Here is a 17,473-nt window from a genome sequence, read left to right on the forward strand (position 1 = left end):
GGAGAGCCAGTCAATATTGTACTAACTAATTAAATGTTAGGCTGTGTCTTCTGAAGGTCTTTGGGTAGAATGTAGAATTGTACGGAAGGGAAACATGGACGGTGGAGAGTTCAGCCAATTAAAGAATAGAAGCTTTTGTAATGTGGCACTAAGAAGAATGCTGAATATTAAATGAGTAGAAAGGATTATTAATGAAAAGGTCCAAATTCAATTGGGGAGAGAAGAAATGTATAGCACAACATGATTTACAGAAGGGACCAGCTGATAAAACACGTCCTCAGTCATCACTGATACTTGCGTTTGATGATGGAGTGAAGAGTAGGGGGGGGGGGGGGGTAGGGTGAGGGGTAAAAATTGTAGAGGAACAAACGGATGAATACAGCAAGCAGCTACAAACGGATGTGGACTGCAGTAGCTACGTTGAGATGAAAAGGCTTGCACAGGACAGACTAGCTTGGTGAGTTGCATAAAACCAGCCTTCGTACCATTACAACAACCACCACCACCACCACCTCCTCTACCATAACAACAAACAACAACGACGATGACGACGAAAACGACAAACAACGCTCAAAAGAAGATGATGGAAGCGATTTGGCCTAGCAAGTAACTGCATTCTTTCCGAATGCGACTCTGTGCTCCATCTCTAACAACCTCACCAGCGTCTGGACATTAAGACCCTAATATTCCTTCCCTTCTTTCGCCCTGTGTCGGTAATTGCACTGGAGAATATGTGAGAATTTTTTTCTCTAAAATTTATAGCTCTTAATGGAAGACTTGCTGTAATTTCATGCCAACCGAGTCAGCAACTGTCCAACTACAGCTTCCAGTTTCTCGAAACTAGCGACTGTGCTCCTCAGTAGGAACCGCTCAAATAGATCTTCAGTTCCCCGCAGCTTTTGAAAGCTCGGTGTATCATTATCCGTTTAACGTGCCTGCTCGTAATTCAATTACTCTCGCGCTCTTGCTTGCATGCAGCGGACGTGTAATTACGCTTTTGATGACACGTTGCGGATTGGCTTAAGACATCTAGCGTTTAGTACGGACTAAACTGATTAGTATTCGCAGCTGGATTTCTTGATACATCCACTTAAGAGTACACCGCATTCATTCGTGAACTCGTCGCAGTCATAATTTCTCCACATCCGAGCGAAGCTTCTGATATACCAGACATGCTTACGCCATGGACGTTACGTCGCAGATAAGTTAAAGTGCCCCCTCGGTCCCCAGATCTAGGTTTTTCGTGTTTTTCTAAATAATTCAAGACGAATGCCGAGTTTCATGACTGGAATATGACCTGGCCGTTTTCCTTACACCAGCTCCAATGACCTCGTCGTCGATGGTACATAAAAGAACTCATCCTCCTTCCTTCCTTCCTTTTCATTGTGTTAAACACTGCTCTATCTCGTTCACTAAGCAACAACACGCCACGCTCAGTAGGATTGTACAAAGCTATCATATTTCATCCCTGACGCTTTGAGATCAGTTGATGAAAAAAAAAATGGTTCAAATGACTCTGAGCACTACGGAACTTAACAAAAAATGGTTCAAATGGCTCTGAGCACTATGGGACTTAACTTCTGAGGTCATCAGTCCCCTAAAACTTAGGACTACTTAAACCTAACTAATCTAAGGACGTCACACGCATCCATGCCCTAGGCAGGATTCGAACCTGCAACCGTACCGGTCGGGTGTTTCCATACTGAAGCGCCTACAACTGCTCGGCCACATCGGCCGGCTGGTAGACGCAGTCTGTCAATTAACACGTAACTGCAATAGTGAGAAGAAATTGCCCTTAATTTCGTACTGAAAAGACGTCGGCAGACATTAAATTCTGTTTACCTATATAACGTTAGTTCCGTTGTACTGAAGAAAAAATATTGTTAATGAAAACCCCGAATCTATGTTAAACAGATTTTCGCTTTACTGTAGAAGTAGTACCACTAGATCGAAAAGGTATGCCAACGGGATAACAGATACAGAAGGTAGATCTATTCCGGACTATGGCTGTAATAAGCATGTTGAACCGATCAAATATACGCTGTGCAGGCACACTAATGTGACCACCTGTAAAAAGCCTGAGTAACCACCTTTTGTAGCGCGAGACGCGCAGCACGAGAGTCAATGAGATTCTGGAAGGTATGGACAGAGATGTGGAGCCATGCCGACTCCAGTGCTATGACCAGATGCGCTAGGTTTCTCGGTTGAAGATCCATGGTGCGAACAGCCCGATCGAGATGGTCCCACAGATCTCGTTTGGGTTTAAATCTGGGGAGTTTGGTGGCGAGAAAGTGTGGTTGAAAATGGTTCAAATGACTCTGAGCACGATGGGACTTAACATCTGAGGTCATCAGTCCCCTAGAACTTAGAACTACTTAAACCTAACCAACCTAAGAACTTCACACACATCCATACCCGAGGCAGGATTCGAACCTGCGACCGTAGCAGTCAGGCGGTTCAGCACTGAAGCGCCTAAAACTGCTCCGCCACAGCGGCCAGTGGGAAGTGTGGTAACGTCAACCTGTTGCTCTTCGAACCACGCATGTACACTGCAAGCTGTGTGACACATTGCATTGTTCTGCTGGTAAATGTCATCGAGCCGAGGGAATACGAGCTACATGTAGGGATGGACATAGTCCCCAAGAATAGATGCATACGTGTGTTGATCCGTTGTGCCTTGCACAATGACGAGATCACTCAGGGAATGCCTTGAAAACATAACCCAGACGGTAACAACCTCTCTTGGTCGCAAGCTGTTTGCTTTCACATATTTCACGCCGTACACGCCAATGATCATCTGTCCGATGAAGTATAAAATGTGATTCATCTGAAAAGACCATCTGTCGCTACTCAGTGGACGCCCAGCTACGGTACTGGCGTACAAATTCCACTCTTCGTCGCTGATGGACAGCACTTAGCATTGGTGCCTGAAACAGGTGTATGCTGCGTAGGATCACATGCAGCAAAGTTCGTTGAACTGTCGTTGAGGAGACACCGCTGGTAGCCCCTTGATTCAGATGGGCGGCCAATTGCTCAAGAGTTGCACTTCTACTCTCCCGTATAGATCTCCGCAGCTGTTCAAATGGCTCTGAGCACTATGGGACTCAACTGCTGAGGTCATTAGTCCCCTAGAACTTAGAACTAGTTAAACCTAACTAACCTAAGGACATCACAAACATCCATGCCCGAGGCAGGATTCGAACCTGCGACCGTAGCGGTCTTGCGGTTCCAGACTCTCCGCAGCTGTAGTTCACCCATCTCATCTACAGATTAAATGAATTTGCAATTGCGAATAGAAGAAAATGAAAATTTGTGCCGGATTGGGACTCGAACCCGGATTTCTCGCTTATCGCGAGCGGTCACTTTATCATTTGGCTATCCGTGCACGACCCACAGCCAGACCAAAACTTCCATATTTCGTCAACCATGCGTCTCCGACCTGTTCTCGTACATCCACCATGTCTATTCCCGTACAGGTCAGACGTTGTACTTGAAAGTCGCTTGCCCGGTATCGGCAGATAAATAAGATATTGCAGAGTCTGTGTTATTGTGATTAGGATGCAAGGTTCCTTTGGACATGCAGTGCAGTATTGTACATATCATATATGGTTCGTGATGCACCACAGTAGCCTCGGTGCCGGGTTGGATTATATTGTATGTTAACTGGGGCCCTAGAGGCTCCGCCCCAGCCGCTGCCGCTTTGGTCCACAACCTCACGACGACTACCGCAGTCCACTTCACTCCTCCGCCGCCCCACACCGAACCACTCTTTCAGGGCTATTGTGCGTTTCGGCCACCGGTGGATCTCCCCCCCCCCCCCCCCCCCCCCCCCCCCTCAGGGAACGTCTTACAACAGACAAGTGTAGCCCCTATGTTTGCGTGGTAGTGTAATAGTGGTGTACGAGTACGTGGAGAACTTGTTTGCGCAGCTATCGCTGACATAGTGTAGCTGAGGCGGAATAAGGGGAACCAGCTCGCATTCGCCGAGGTATATGGAAAACCGCCTAAAAACCATCCACAGACTGGCCGGCTCACCGGACACAAGCCTGCCGGGCGGGTTAGTACCGGGGATCAGCCGCTCCTTCCCAATCCGGAAAGCCGTGCGTTAGACCACACGGCTAATCGAGCTGACTTGCGGGGTTTGGATAGTGCAGTTTTGTCATGGGCGGTATACTTTAAGCACGGCGACACACTAACAATTTACAAACATTTCGCGTAAGGACCACGAAGATAAGAAAAATTAGGACTCATGCGGAAACATATATACAGTCGTCTTTCCCTCGCTCTGTTTGCAAGTCGAACTGGAAAGGGAATGACTAGTAGCGGTGTGAGGATTAGCCCATGTATGTCGATGTATATCGAGACTCTTTCCTCAGTTATTGGGACAACCAGACATGTTTTGCGAACATATGGGAGTCAAAAGAGAAACATTCTATTACGTAATCAAGATGATTCGTGGTGATATCAAAAAGTAATCTAGCATCACAATATGCACTTCAGCGGAAGAGAGGCACCAGTTCAAACCCTACAAGAAATACGAGACTCGCCAAATGAAATCAAATCGTACTGAACAAAAAGAGTTGTAATACGAACTTACAGAAAGTATACGACGTATTCAGACGTATGAGACCTACACTAACTGAAATGAGATATAAATTGCTCACGGCACTCTCCCATCGATAACTTGTGGAAGGACAAACGACTGAGTTAACGAAATGAAACGGTAATAAACTTGATTGCACTCCCCAACTGAAAATAGTTTTATGATATGATTTACAATGGATAGACCTGAAGGAAGCATTAGTATCTCAACTAAACCAAAAATATTACACATTCCGACTTCCAAACTAGCATTACTGATGCTGGTCGAAGACCCAGCGAACAGAGCCATTTCACGCTACCGGCCCGAGATCCACAGGTAGCAGCGGAAATGGACATAGGAAACACGTTCCGGCTACCTGTACCAACTTACACAACAGCTGCTGACCAGTGTTCTGTCATGTCTCTTCGGCCAAGCAGAACGCTACCTCAGCTCTACACAAAAGCGTAGACTGCCCCTACCATTCAAACAACTCGTGCCTGTTTACCGAAGTATACACACTTACTGTAGCAGATGAGATGAGATAAGGAATGGGAAAAGGGACACATAATTATTACAGGGGACATAGAAATGTAGTATGGATATATAATGAACATACACTGTAACGTTCTTTAAAAACGATAATTACGTTGAATGAACTGTGCACATAAAAGATAGATAACTTTCTTTAAATGAATTTTTGAATAACTGTCTGAACTGCGGAATGGATGTCGAACTCGATTTATCGTGTAGCATATTGCAAATGCAAGTGGTGTGCTTACTCTGTGTTATTGTTAACAAAAACTTCATACGAACTGTTTGGGCAATGCAACTCCCAATACCAATAGAGAAGTAAAGTCACTGCAAAATACATTCAGCCCCTTAGGCACTGAATCCTCTGGCCCTGTTCAGAAATGATAACTGTGCACATAACAAATAAATTAAATTGTCTTACCTCTACAGCAGCTACGGAGGAACGAGATATATTCTGGTCTCTCATAAAAAAATAGACAAGTATTCTAACTGGCTCAGCGATGCGCAATACTGTAATACTTTGAAATGCACATAAAATTGTTTTGACTGTTAAATGAAAACATTTATGAAAAGTCCAACATCTTTGAAAAACATGTGATCTGGACAGGGAGGCGGTACTGATTGTGGTTTTTTGGCAAAAATTGCAATTTAAGTTTCTTTTCAAGTACATCTGCCAATTGAAGTTAGATTACTCACAATTGATTCACAAACAATGAAATTTAAACAGCAAGTATTATCTAACCTCACTATCCAACACAAATGCAGATCATCAAATTACATATAGCTCTCTTAATCAATCATAGAAACATTACAAAAGTGAAGTATCTAACTAGCCTTTTTTATCAAATCAGTATGCGTACATTCTGGAATTATTCAACAATTACAAGTTATCAGCCAACTCATCTACACTAACGCGCTGGTAAAACAAAAATCATAATGATTTAACATTTTTACTTTACTTGCATGAAGACTTCTGCTTCTATGTTCAACAATATTGACACACCTTTATTAACCCTCTAACGGTAAGGTGAAGTTTCCTGACATAAACGGTAACGTGGGGTTGGATCAGACCCCACCCTCCAAATATCGATTTTTCGGGGTAAAATAAAAAATGAATAATGGGAAAAAGTTTTATTATCAATTAAACACACATAATATTTGTTATAACAACAAGTTTTTTATTTTTATAGTCGATAAGTAAGAATATAAAGTACTTTGGAAAAAAATAGGAACTTGATTACAAAAAAACCTTAATAATAATATTCTCTATAAAATTATTGAAAACATAGTGAAAATCAATAGATTTTCTGGTGGCTTTATCATCGAAGCGGAGGTTTCTAGAAGAAATGCAAACCTCTTCTTGCACATAGTGCAACGGAATACTGGAGGTCCATAGGTTGCTGAGAACGTCTCATCTACACTGAGCATAGAATTTTTTAGGACACCACTCATGAAGAGAAGGCCCATCAATCCTTTTATTTCAACGCTCTCTGTTGGTGAATAAAACCACTGGACCGTATTGTACTTTTGCCTAGATTTCTCGATTTCAAGATTTGTGTACAAAACAATTTTTTCTATAATTTTTGAATCTATAAATAATAAAAATATTTCCTATTGACTAGTGACCCCCCTTGCTTCCCCACGTGGACCAGGAAGATGAGTAACAATATTTGACGCTGGTGTCCTAGAAAATTTTGAATGGATGGGTTTGTTGGTCCATATTGTCTCTAAGTCTTCACCTAGCTCAAAATTTCTCTCATCATCTACATCTGACAGAGAATTATCAAACTGGACTGCTCCTGCCGCACAATGAAATACATCATCCTCATCATCAGTATTAGATAATGCATCATCCTCGGTTTCTGAACAGTTTTCTGCATTGATATTGTCGCCATCCTCTCACGCAGTCTCCTGTCGGAGAAACTCGCTGTATATCTACTCATGAGTTCTAAGGTGTTGATGCACCATTTTAGTATGATACTAGAAGAGAAAACAAAACTTAGATGTAATATAAACATCAATATGTGGTTGAATCCTCCCCACAAAAGAAACTAGTAAGTGTGACGTAAACAGTAAGGTGGGGTCGGATCCAACCCGAGCGCGGGTAATGTAGGTTTCGGATAGAGAGGGTAGCTGCAGTTCACTCACCAGACTGACGTGGCTTCCTCGGCGTTCTCGGGACGACTGGCTGGTAGGGTAGCTGGAACCACAGCGCTCTCAGAAAAGGGAGTGGTGAGTCATAAACAAAACAGACTTGCTGGGGTCGGATCCAACCCCAACCTTACCGTTAGAGGGTTAATCTAACACTTGGTGGCTTCACACAGCACCCCACAAAAACTGCCTGCTCCATCGTCTTTCGCTCACACACAGCTACCTACAACTGTGCGCCAAGCGCTCTCTTACTCCAGCACTATAATAATCTCAGACCAGAAGCAGCATCTCTGGGTCTGCCGTCTTACACAGGCAGCGATATAAGCCAATCAAATACATCCATCGTTTATAAAATCATATTCGGGTGCCACATACAAATGTGCCCCAGTAGACTCCTTTCAACATTTATAGATGTGACATGTAAAATGTAACAAGATTTTAAACATGGCTGCAGCAGCAACTGTTAAAATTCTTCACAATAAAGGATGGCAGCCAAAAACAGTTGCAGGATAGAATTTTTTTTTTATTAAAATTCTTGACCAAGGTTTCGGTACATATAAATATACCTTCATCAGAAGTACATTTCCTGAATAGAAAGACACATTCATTAGAAAAGCCATATCAACGAAAGTGAGAAACAGAAGCTTAAATAACGGTGAAATTGCTAAAGTAATACAGGCACACAATCTTTAGTACTTACTAAAATTACATCATGCACTGGAGAATAATGAAACAATTATGCCAAAAGGCGTCGTCAGTAATTAAAATATCATCTCCATTTGTACGACATGTGTAATGGGTACAGGATCAAAGCGAACAGTTTAACAATGTTACTTCGCCTATGAACTGTTGAGACACGAGTGTGAAGGCACTAAGGTAGATTGTTTCGCCGAGAGAGGGCACTTGCATGTGCCAGACTCGCGCATATTACAATCCGTAAATACATACATAAGCGCATCAAAATTATTAAAGGTTGTGTTAATTCAAACTTTGTCTTAATAAATAAAGCGTATCACGCCAATTAAAGACATTTATGTAAACTATAAATATAGAACCAAATTTATCTGTGTCCTAGTGTCAAACGGATAAAGCTTGCGCTTGGAACATCTAACGAGAGAGGGCACTACTGTAATGTGCGAGAGTCTCGCGTAATGTAGGCAGTGAAATACATACTAGCGAAACAACCAAAATGTTATAATAAAACGAAACCATCTGTCTGTATGAATAAAACATAGTAGTCATTTAACCACACATACACATTGAAATTCATAATTAACAAACATCACAATATGTAGATCCCAACAAGATAGGAAAAGCGCATTTCAACGGCATCAACAAGCAAGAAAATAACTCCTAGTCAGCCAGACTATATTACATTAAGGCAATGAGGGGTTTGAAACTGTCTAAAAAATTTTTGTTTCGAAGCTGCACCTGTTCATTAAGAACAAAACCATCTTTTAGAGACAAATGCTTGAAAATCTCTAATTCTTCGAGCAAGTCTAGTTTGTCACCTTTATCAGCTTCATGAAGCAGCTCTACGTCGTCCAGTTCTCTTGGCGTGTGCTGTAAGAGCCATAGATGTTCAGCAAAAGTGGAATTATATACGTTTTCCCCATTTTTACCTAACTTGTGTTCTTTATACCTAACTTTAATGGGTCTACCTGTCTGCCCTATGTAATAGTTTGGGCAGTCGTTACAAGTAATTTTGTATACACCAGACTTAGTGCTGAGTTCTTCTCGTGCTCCAATATTATGAATTACTCTACGTTTGAGGCTATTATTTACGGAAAAAGCAACTCTATAACCGTATTGTTTCTGTAAAAGTCTTTTAATCTTATATGAAACGTTCCCTAAAAATGGAATAGAAATAAAGTTATTACTCTCATAGTTCTTTGCCCTGTTATCTCCTAAAGTAGAAAATTTTACAGCTGTTTTTTTCTTAGCAATTTGGTCAATTAATTTAGGGTCGTATCCATTGTTAGTGGCTATTGATTTTAATAAAAATATTTCATTTTCAAAACAATTCTGTGCTAAAGGTGTGCTCACAGCGCGATGAACTGCAGAATGAAAAAAGGCGATCTTGTGAGTTTGAGGATGACAGGAATCTGCTGGAATAATATTATCAGAAAAAGTTTCTTTACGGAAAATGTCGAAGCTAATGGTGTTACCCGATAACTTAAGTTTCAAATCAAGAAAATTGAGTTCTCTCTCGTTATTTTGTATCTCTTTTGTAAATTTCATTTTCTCGTGGAAACTGTTGAAAACATGAAACAGTTGTTGTAGATCTTGGTCACAACCTTGAAATAGTATGAGTATATCATCAACATAACGAGCATAAAAAGAAATCTTATTGGCTAACGTAGGGTTGTTTTTGAAGAAATTTTCTTCTAGTGCATTCATAAAGATGTCAGCAAAGATGCCAGCTAACGGGCAACCCATGGCTAAGCCGAATGGTTGCTCATACATTTTACCATTAAACTGAAAGTAATTGTAATCTAGTACAACCTGCAGTAGTGACATAAGTTCCGACAACTGTAGCTCACTTAAAGTTTTATGTTGTCGAATGTTACCTTCAATAATCTTAAGAGTGATATCCACTGGAACATTGGTGTATAAACTTACGACGTCAAAAGAAACCAAACGAGACGAAGAAGTGATCTCTATTGATTTTAGCTTGTTTATTACCTCAGCACTATTTTTAACAGAGTAATTGTTTTCAAAAACAAAGGCTTCTTTAATTTTAGTGTGTAAAAATCTCGCTAATTTGTGATGTGGGCTCTTTATTCCATTAACAATGGGACGAACTGGGTGTTGACTTTTGTGTACCTTAAACTGACTTCTAAGCGTAGGTGCTCTAGGGTTCATGTTAATTAAGGTTTTCTTTTGAAACTCTTTCATAAGATGTTTACTTCTCCTTAACGTATCTCTAATTTGCTTTTGTAACGTAGGGGTATGATCTTGCTCAATTTCAAATATACCATTTTCTTCGAAAAAAGCCAAAGTTTTAGCAATGTATTCACTTTTATAGGCTACAACAAGCGAATTTCCTTTGTCTGATTTAGTGATGAGAGCCTCATTATTTTTTAATTTACGGTTAATACTAGTAATAATGTTACCACTTCTCTGTTTTAAATCACTGTTTTTTACCGCATTGACCTCTCTTTCTATAATTGCGCTACATTCATGAGCTATCCTATTTTGTTGGGATTTTTCAGTTTTTACGGAGTCAAGACCAACTTTAAGGTCAACAATAAAATTATCTATCACTTTAGGATCGTTAATATCAGGCATGAAATTGTATTTAAAACCTCTCGCTAGCATGGCGCTTTCTTGAGGGGTAAAGCTTATAGAAGTTTTGTTTAGTACTCTGTCGAAAAATTGGTGTTCGCAATTGACAGTTCTTTTTGCATGAACAACATTAGATTTTGGGGTAACATTTTCCAGTTTATGAAGTTTAAAATCATGTCTACACTGAATTTCAACCTTACGATTGTGTAACCACTCATTAACACTATGCCAAACACTGTCTATGTGAAAGTTAAAATAATCTTTAAAAGTTCTAGTAATATAGAGATACAAAGAGTAAGCTTCTTCATTTAGTTTATCTTTCTTCTTATAAAGGTCACTGATTCTGTCACTCATAATTTGTTTCACCAGTTTAGCTTTAGTAGATGGAAACTTCTTACACTGTTTCACGTTGATAAAAGCCTTCACATAATTCGGTGTCAAATGGCGTCTCTCACACTGTTTAGTGAAGTCAATAGCCATACCTGTTTTCAGGATTTTAAATGAGATGTCCATGTATTTTGAAACAGCCTTTGAAACCTGGGCAGGTACATATTTCAAGATTTTAAACATGGCTGCAGCAGCAACTGTTAAAATTCTTCACAATAAAGGATGGCAGCCAAAAACAGTTGCAGGATAGAATTTTTTTTTTATTAAAATTCTTGACCAAGGTTTCGGTACATATAAATATACCTTCATCAGAAGTACATTTCCTGAATAGAAAGACACATTCATTAGAAAAGCCATATCAACGAAAGTGAGAAACAGAAGCTTAAATAACGGTGAAATTGCTAAAGTAATACAGGCACACAATCTTTAGTACTTACTAAAATTACATCATGCACTGGAGAATAATGAAACAATTATGCCAAAAGGCGTCGTCAGTAATTAAAATATCATCTCCATTTGTACGACATGTGTAATGGGTACAGGATCAAAGCGAACAGTTTAACAATGTTACTTCGCCTATGAACTGTTGAGACACGAGTGTGAAGGCACTAAGGTAGATTGTTTCGCCGAGAGAGGGCACTTGCATGTGCCAGACTCGCGCATATTACAATCCATAAATACATACATAAGCGCATCAAAATTATTAAAGGTTGTGTTAATTCAAACTTTGTCTTAATAAATAAAGCGTATCACGCCAATTAAAGACATTTATGTAAACTATAAATATAGAACCAAATTTATCTGTGTCCTAGTGTCAAACGGATAAAGCTTGCCCAGGTTTCAAAGGCTGTTTCAAAATACATGGACATCTCATTTAAAATCCTGAAAACAGGTATGGCTATTGACTTCACTAAACAGTGTGAGAGACGCCATTTGACACCGAATTATGTGAAGGCTTTTATCAACGTGAAACAGTGTAAGAAGTTTCCATCTACTAAAGCTAAACTGGTGAAACAAATTATGAGTGACAGAATCAGTGACCTTTATAAGAAGAAAGATAAACTAAATGAAGAAGCTTACTCTTTGTATCTCTATATTACTAGAACTTTTAAAGATTATTTTAACTTTCACATAGACAGTGTTTGGCATAGTGTTAATGAGTGGTTACACAATCGTAAGGTTGAAATTCAGTGTAGACATGATTTTAAACTTCATAAACTGGAAAATGTTACCCCAAAATCTAATGTTGTTCATGCAAAAAGAACTGTCAATTGCGAACACCAATTTTTCGACAGAGTACTAAACAAAACTTCTATAAGCTTTACCCCTCAAGAAAGCGCCATGCTAGCGAGAGGTTTTAAATACAATTTCATGCCTGATATTAACGATCCTAAAGTGATAGATAATTTTATTGTTGACCTTAAAGTTGGTCTTGACTCCGTAAAAACTGAAAAATCCCAACAAAATAGGATAGCTCATGAATGTAGCGCAATTATAGAAAGAGAGGTCAAGTCGGTAAAAAACAGTGATTTAAAACAGAGAAGTGGTAACATTATTACTAGTATTAACCGTAAATTAAAAAATAATGAGGCTCCCATCACTAAATCAGACAAAGGAAATTCGCTTGTTGTAGCCTATAAAAGTGAATACATTGCTAAAACTTTGGCTTTTTTCGAAGAAAATGGTATATTTGAAATTGAGCAAGATCATACCCCTACGTTACAAAAGCAAATTAGAGATACGTTAAGGAGAAGTAAACATCTTATGAAAGAGTTTCAAAAGAAAACCTTAATTAACATGAACCCTAGAGCACCTACGCTTAGAAGTCAGTTTAAGGTACACAAAAGTCAACACCCAGTTCGTCCCATTGTTAATGGAATAAAGAGCCCACATCACAAATTAGCGAGATTTTTACACACTAAAATTAAAGAAGCCTTTGTTTTTGAAAACAATTACTCTGTTAAAAATAGTGCTGAGGTAATAAACAAGCTAAAATCAATAGAGATCACTTCTTCGTCTCGTTTGGTTTCTTTTGACGTCGTAAGTTTATACACCAATGTTCCAGTGGATATCACTCTTAAGATTATTGAAGGTAACATTCGACAACATAAAACTTTAAGTGAGCTACAGTTGTCGGAACTTATGTCACTACTGCAGGTTGTACTAGATTACAATTACTTTCAGTTTAATGGTAAAATGTATGAGCAACCATTCGGCTTAGCCATGGGTTGCCCGTTAGCTGGCATCTTTGCTGACATCTTTATGAATGCACTAGAAGAAAATTTCTTCAAAAACAACCCTACGTTAGCCAATAAGATTTCTTTTTATGCTCGTTATGTTGATGATATACTCATACTATTTCAAGGTTGTGACCAAGATCTACAACAACTGTTTCATGTTTTCAACAGTTTCCACGAGAAAATGAAATTTACAAAAGAGATACAAAATAACGAGAGAGAACTCAATTTTCTTGATTTGAAACTTAAGTTATCGGGTAACACCATTAGCTTCGACATTTTCCGTAAAGAAACTTTTTCTGATAATATTATTCCAGCAGATTCCTGTCATCCTCAAACTCACAAGATCGCCTTTTTTCATTCTGCAGTTCATCGCGCTGTGAGCACACCTTTAGCACAGAATTGTTTTGAAAATGAAATATTTTTATTAAAATCAATAGCCACTAACAATGGATACGACCCTAAATTAATTGACCAAATTGCTAAGAAAAAAACAGCTGTAAAATTTTCTACTTTAGGAGATAACAGGGCAAAGAACTATGAGAGTAATAACTTTATTTCTATTCCATTTTTAGGGAACGTTTCATATAAGATTAAAAGACTTTTACAGAAACAATACGGTTATAGAGTTGCTTTTTCCGTAAATAATAGCCTCAAACGTAGAGTAATTCATAATATTGGAGCACGAGAAGAACTCAGCACTAAGTCTGGTGTATACAAAATTACTTGTAACGACTGCCCAAACTATTACAGGGCAGACAGGTAGACCCATTAAAGTTAGGTATAAAGAACACAAGTTAGGTAAAAATGGGGAAAACGTATATAATTCCACTTTTGCTGAACATCTATGGCTCTTACAGCACACGCCAAGAGAACTGGACGACGTAGAGCTGCTTCATGAAGCTGATAAAGGTGACAAACTAGACTTGCTCGAAGAATTAGAGATTTTCAAGCATTTGTCTCTAAAAGATGGTTTTGTTCTTAATGAACAGGTGCAGCTTCGAAACAAAAATTTTTTAGACAGTTTCAAACCCCTCATTGCCTTAATGTAATATAGTCTGGCTGACTAGGAGTTATTTTCTTGCTTGTTGATGCCGTTGAAATGCGCTTTTCCTATCTTGTTGGGATCTACATATTGTGATGTTTGTTAATTATGAATTTCAATGTGTATGTGTGGTTAAATGACTACTATGTTTTATTCATACAGACAGATGGTTTCGTTTTATTATAACATTTTGGTTGTTTCGCTAGTATGTATTTCACTGCCTACATTACGCGAGACTCTCGCACATTACAGTAGTGCCCTCTCTCGTTAGATGTTCCAAGCGCAAGCTTTATCCGTTTGACACTAGGACACAGATAAATTTGGTTCTATATTTATAGTTTACATAAATGTCTTTAATTGGCGTGATACGCTTTATTTATTAAGACAAAGTTTGAATTAACACAACCTTTAATAATTTTGATGCGCTTATGTATGTATTTATGGATTGTAATATGCGCGAGTCTGGCACATGCAAGTGCCCTCTCTCGGCGAAACAATCTACCTTAGTGCCTTCACACTCGTGTCTCAACAGTTCATAGGCGAAGTAACATTGTTAAACTGTTCGCTTTGATCCTGTACCCATTACACATGTCGTACAAATGGAGATGATATTTTAATTACTGACGACGCCTTTTGGCATAATTGTTTCATTATTCTCCAGTGCATGATGTAATTTTAGTAAGTACTAAAGATTGTGTGCCTGTATTACTTTAGCAATTTCACCGTTATTTAAGCTTCTGTTTCTCACTTTCGTTGATATGGCTTTTCTAATGAATGTGTCTTTCTATTCAGGAAATGTACTTCTGATGAAGGTATATTTATATGTACCGAAACCTTGGTCAAGAATTTTAATAAAAAAAAATTCTATCCTGCAACTGTTTTTGGCTGCCATCCTTTATTGTGTAAAATGTAAGTTGCGAAAATGCGATATATGAATATTAAAGCGCTGCTGTGGCTGCCTTATGAAACATTCAACTGTCCATCCTTCTATCCAGAATCCAGAGCACAGATGTACCGACAAATAGATGTCCTACGAAGTATAGGAAGGCCGAAGGCAGCTCAGTAGGGCCAATGGAGACGTTTCAACGTCTTGATGTATATATTAAAGTTTTCGGCTGAAGAGGGCGAAATTCCACCGCTGACAGCCCCTCATGGGACGAGGTGAATGAAGAAACAATAAAGGTAATTTTGTAAAACAGTACCACAGAGACTTAGGGCTTCCAGAACCCAGTCAATCGACATTGCACATTAGCACCCAGATCGTTATTTTTTTAAATATTCTGCACAGTAAACAAAAATTTAAACATAACTTGTAGCTAACGTACCTCTTTTCGCAAAATCTCTTCACCTTCTAGCCGACGTATCTTTCACTGCCTTTTTTTTCCACCTTAGGTCCTAGTCTGCCAACGGCCTTGCCGGAATCGTAACACCAGTTCCCGTCAGATTACCGAAGTTAAGCGCTGTCGGGCTGGACTAGCACTTGGATGGGTGACCTTCCGGTCTGCCGAGCGCTGTTGGCAAGCGGGGTACACTCAGCCCTTGTGAGGCAAACTGAGTAGCTACTTGATTGAGAAGTAGCGGTTCCGGTCTCGGAAACTGACATATGGCCGGGAGAGCTGTGTGCTGACCACATGCCCTTCCATATCCCCATCCAGTGACGCCTAGGAGCTGATGATGTCACGGCGGCCGGTCAGTGTCGTTGGGCCTTCATGGCCCGTTCGGGAGGAGTTAGTTTTTTTTTGTTTTTTTTTTTTTTATTTTAAGTCGCTTTAGGAAAAAGGCTGATAATCATCAATCACCAAATCACAGAAAAACAATGATTCTTCAGTTTCTTTAGACGTATTTGTTGATCGAATAGTCCACGGGTGTACTTCGGTTCATTGTGTGCGTAGGGCCCTTTGGACACTTTGCACCGGAAGTACACCCGTGGAATGTTCGATCTACAGTCTGACGTTGCACGCTTCAACTATTTCAGAAATCTTCTTTCAGTTACAAGCAACCAATTACCCTCAACTTTTATTCTTCTGGTCAGTGTAAAATTTATCCCCGTCCTAATGAAACTACAGAATTTCAGTCGCTTCTTTCTGAAAGCGCCGGAGACTTTTCAAAATACTTATATGTTTTTGTAGAGGAATCCCTAGGAAACGGGTCGTCGAGAATACTCGTACAAGCAGTTTATTCATAGGCGTCGACTGACGGTATTAAGGTATTATCAAAAATAATTGCCTATGAAACGCCACGTGAGATGCAGATCTCGTTTCCGAAGCTCAACGCTGTAGGAAATCGATCAGTCAGTGAGAAACACGAACAGCTTCCACACAACATTTGATCAGCATCTGCTTATCTAATCTGTATGCTCAAAACATTAGACGGTTATTATTGTACCTCCTCTTCATTATTACTAAGTATCTTTTCGTAAATCGCTACATACAAGTGTAGATACCGTTTGTCTGCAGGTGAACGCCGAATTCGTTCTTGTTCGGTGTCAGGCAAGGCAACTTTCGCACAGCTAGGGCCGTGTCCGACTGCAGGTTAAAAAGAACTTCGAACGAGATCGAAATAATTAGCTGTTTAAGTTACATGTCAAGCTTGATTCAGCTATCAAGTAAGGGGGTCGAATGCCTCGCACAAGGCAGTTTTTGTCTTCGCGTTGGCTCATGTCAAGTATAAAGCTTTGGCTCTTAAGCTAACGAATGGACCAGTCAGCATGATGCTTGCATAAGAGCTCCGCGTGACGCAAGACTTTCACTGGAGATAACAAAAAAAGCATGGGAACCGCAACTGCTCCAGGCATCCACTATCTCATATTACGGAATGAAATTCGAAAAACTAAAGAAAGGGTAAAAACAACAGTAATCCTGAGAGGTTATAGTTATAATACAATGTTAATGGACGTGATGGAGGCTTCGTAGTGAAACACTGTAAATAAGAAGACGCACTTCCTGTCTACGTTTCGTGCTAGATGCACAGAATTCAATTGTCACACACGTAATCAGTTCACAAATTCAATCACAGCAACACAGATAAAAAACACTCGGCTCACATCACAAACATAGATGAACAGTTTAAGATAATCCATTAATTTTTCTAACCCTTAAATTTATACTAGATCTCAAGAAATTCCTCTTTTCCAGAAATACTTCTCTTGCTGCATCTAGTCTGCATTTTATATTTTTTCTACTTCGGCCACCTTCAGTTATTTTACTACCCAAATAGCAAACTCCTCCACTAACTTTAGTGTCTCATTTCCTA

This window comes from Schistocerca serialis, chromosome 8 (genome assembly GCF_023864345.2).
Source record: "Schistocerca serialis cubense isolate TAMUIC-IGC-003099 chromosome 8, iqSchSeri2.2, whole genome shotgun sequence".
Classification (NCBI taxonomy): Eukaryota; Metazoa; Arthropoda; class Insecta; order Orthoptera; family Acrididae; genus Schistocerca; species Schistocerca serialis.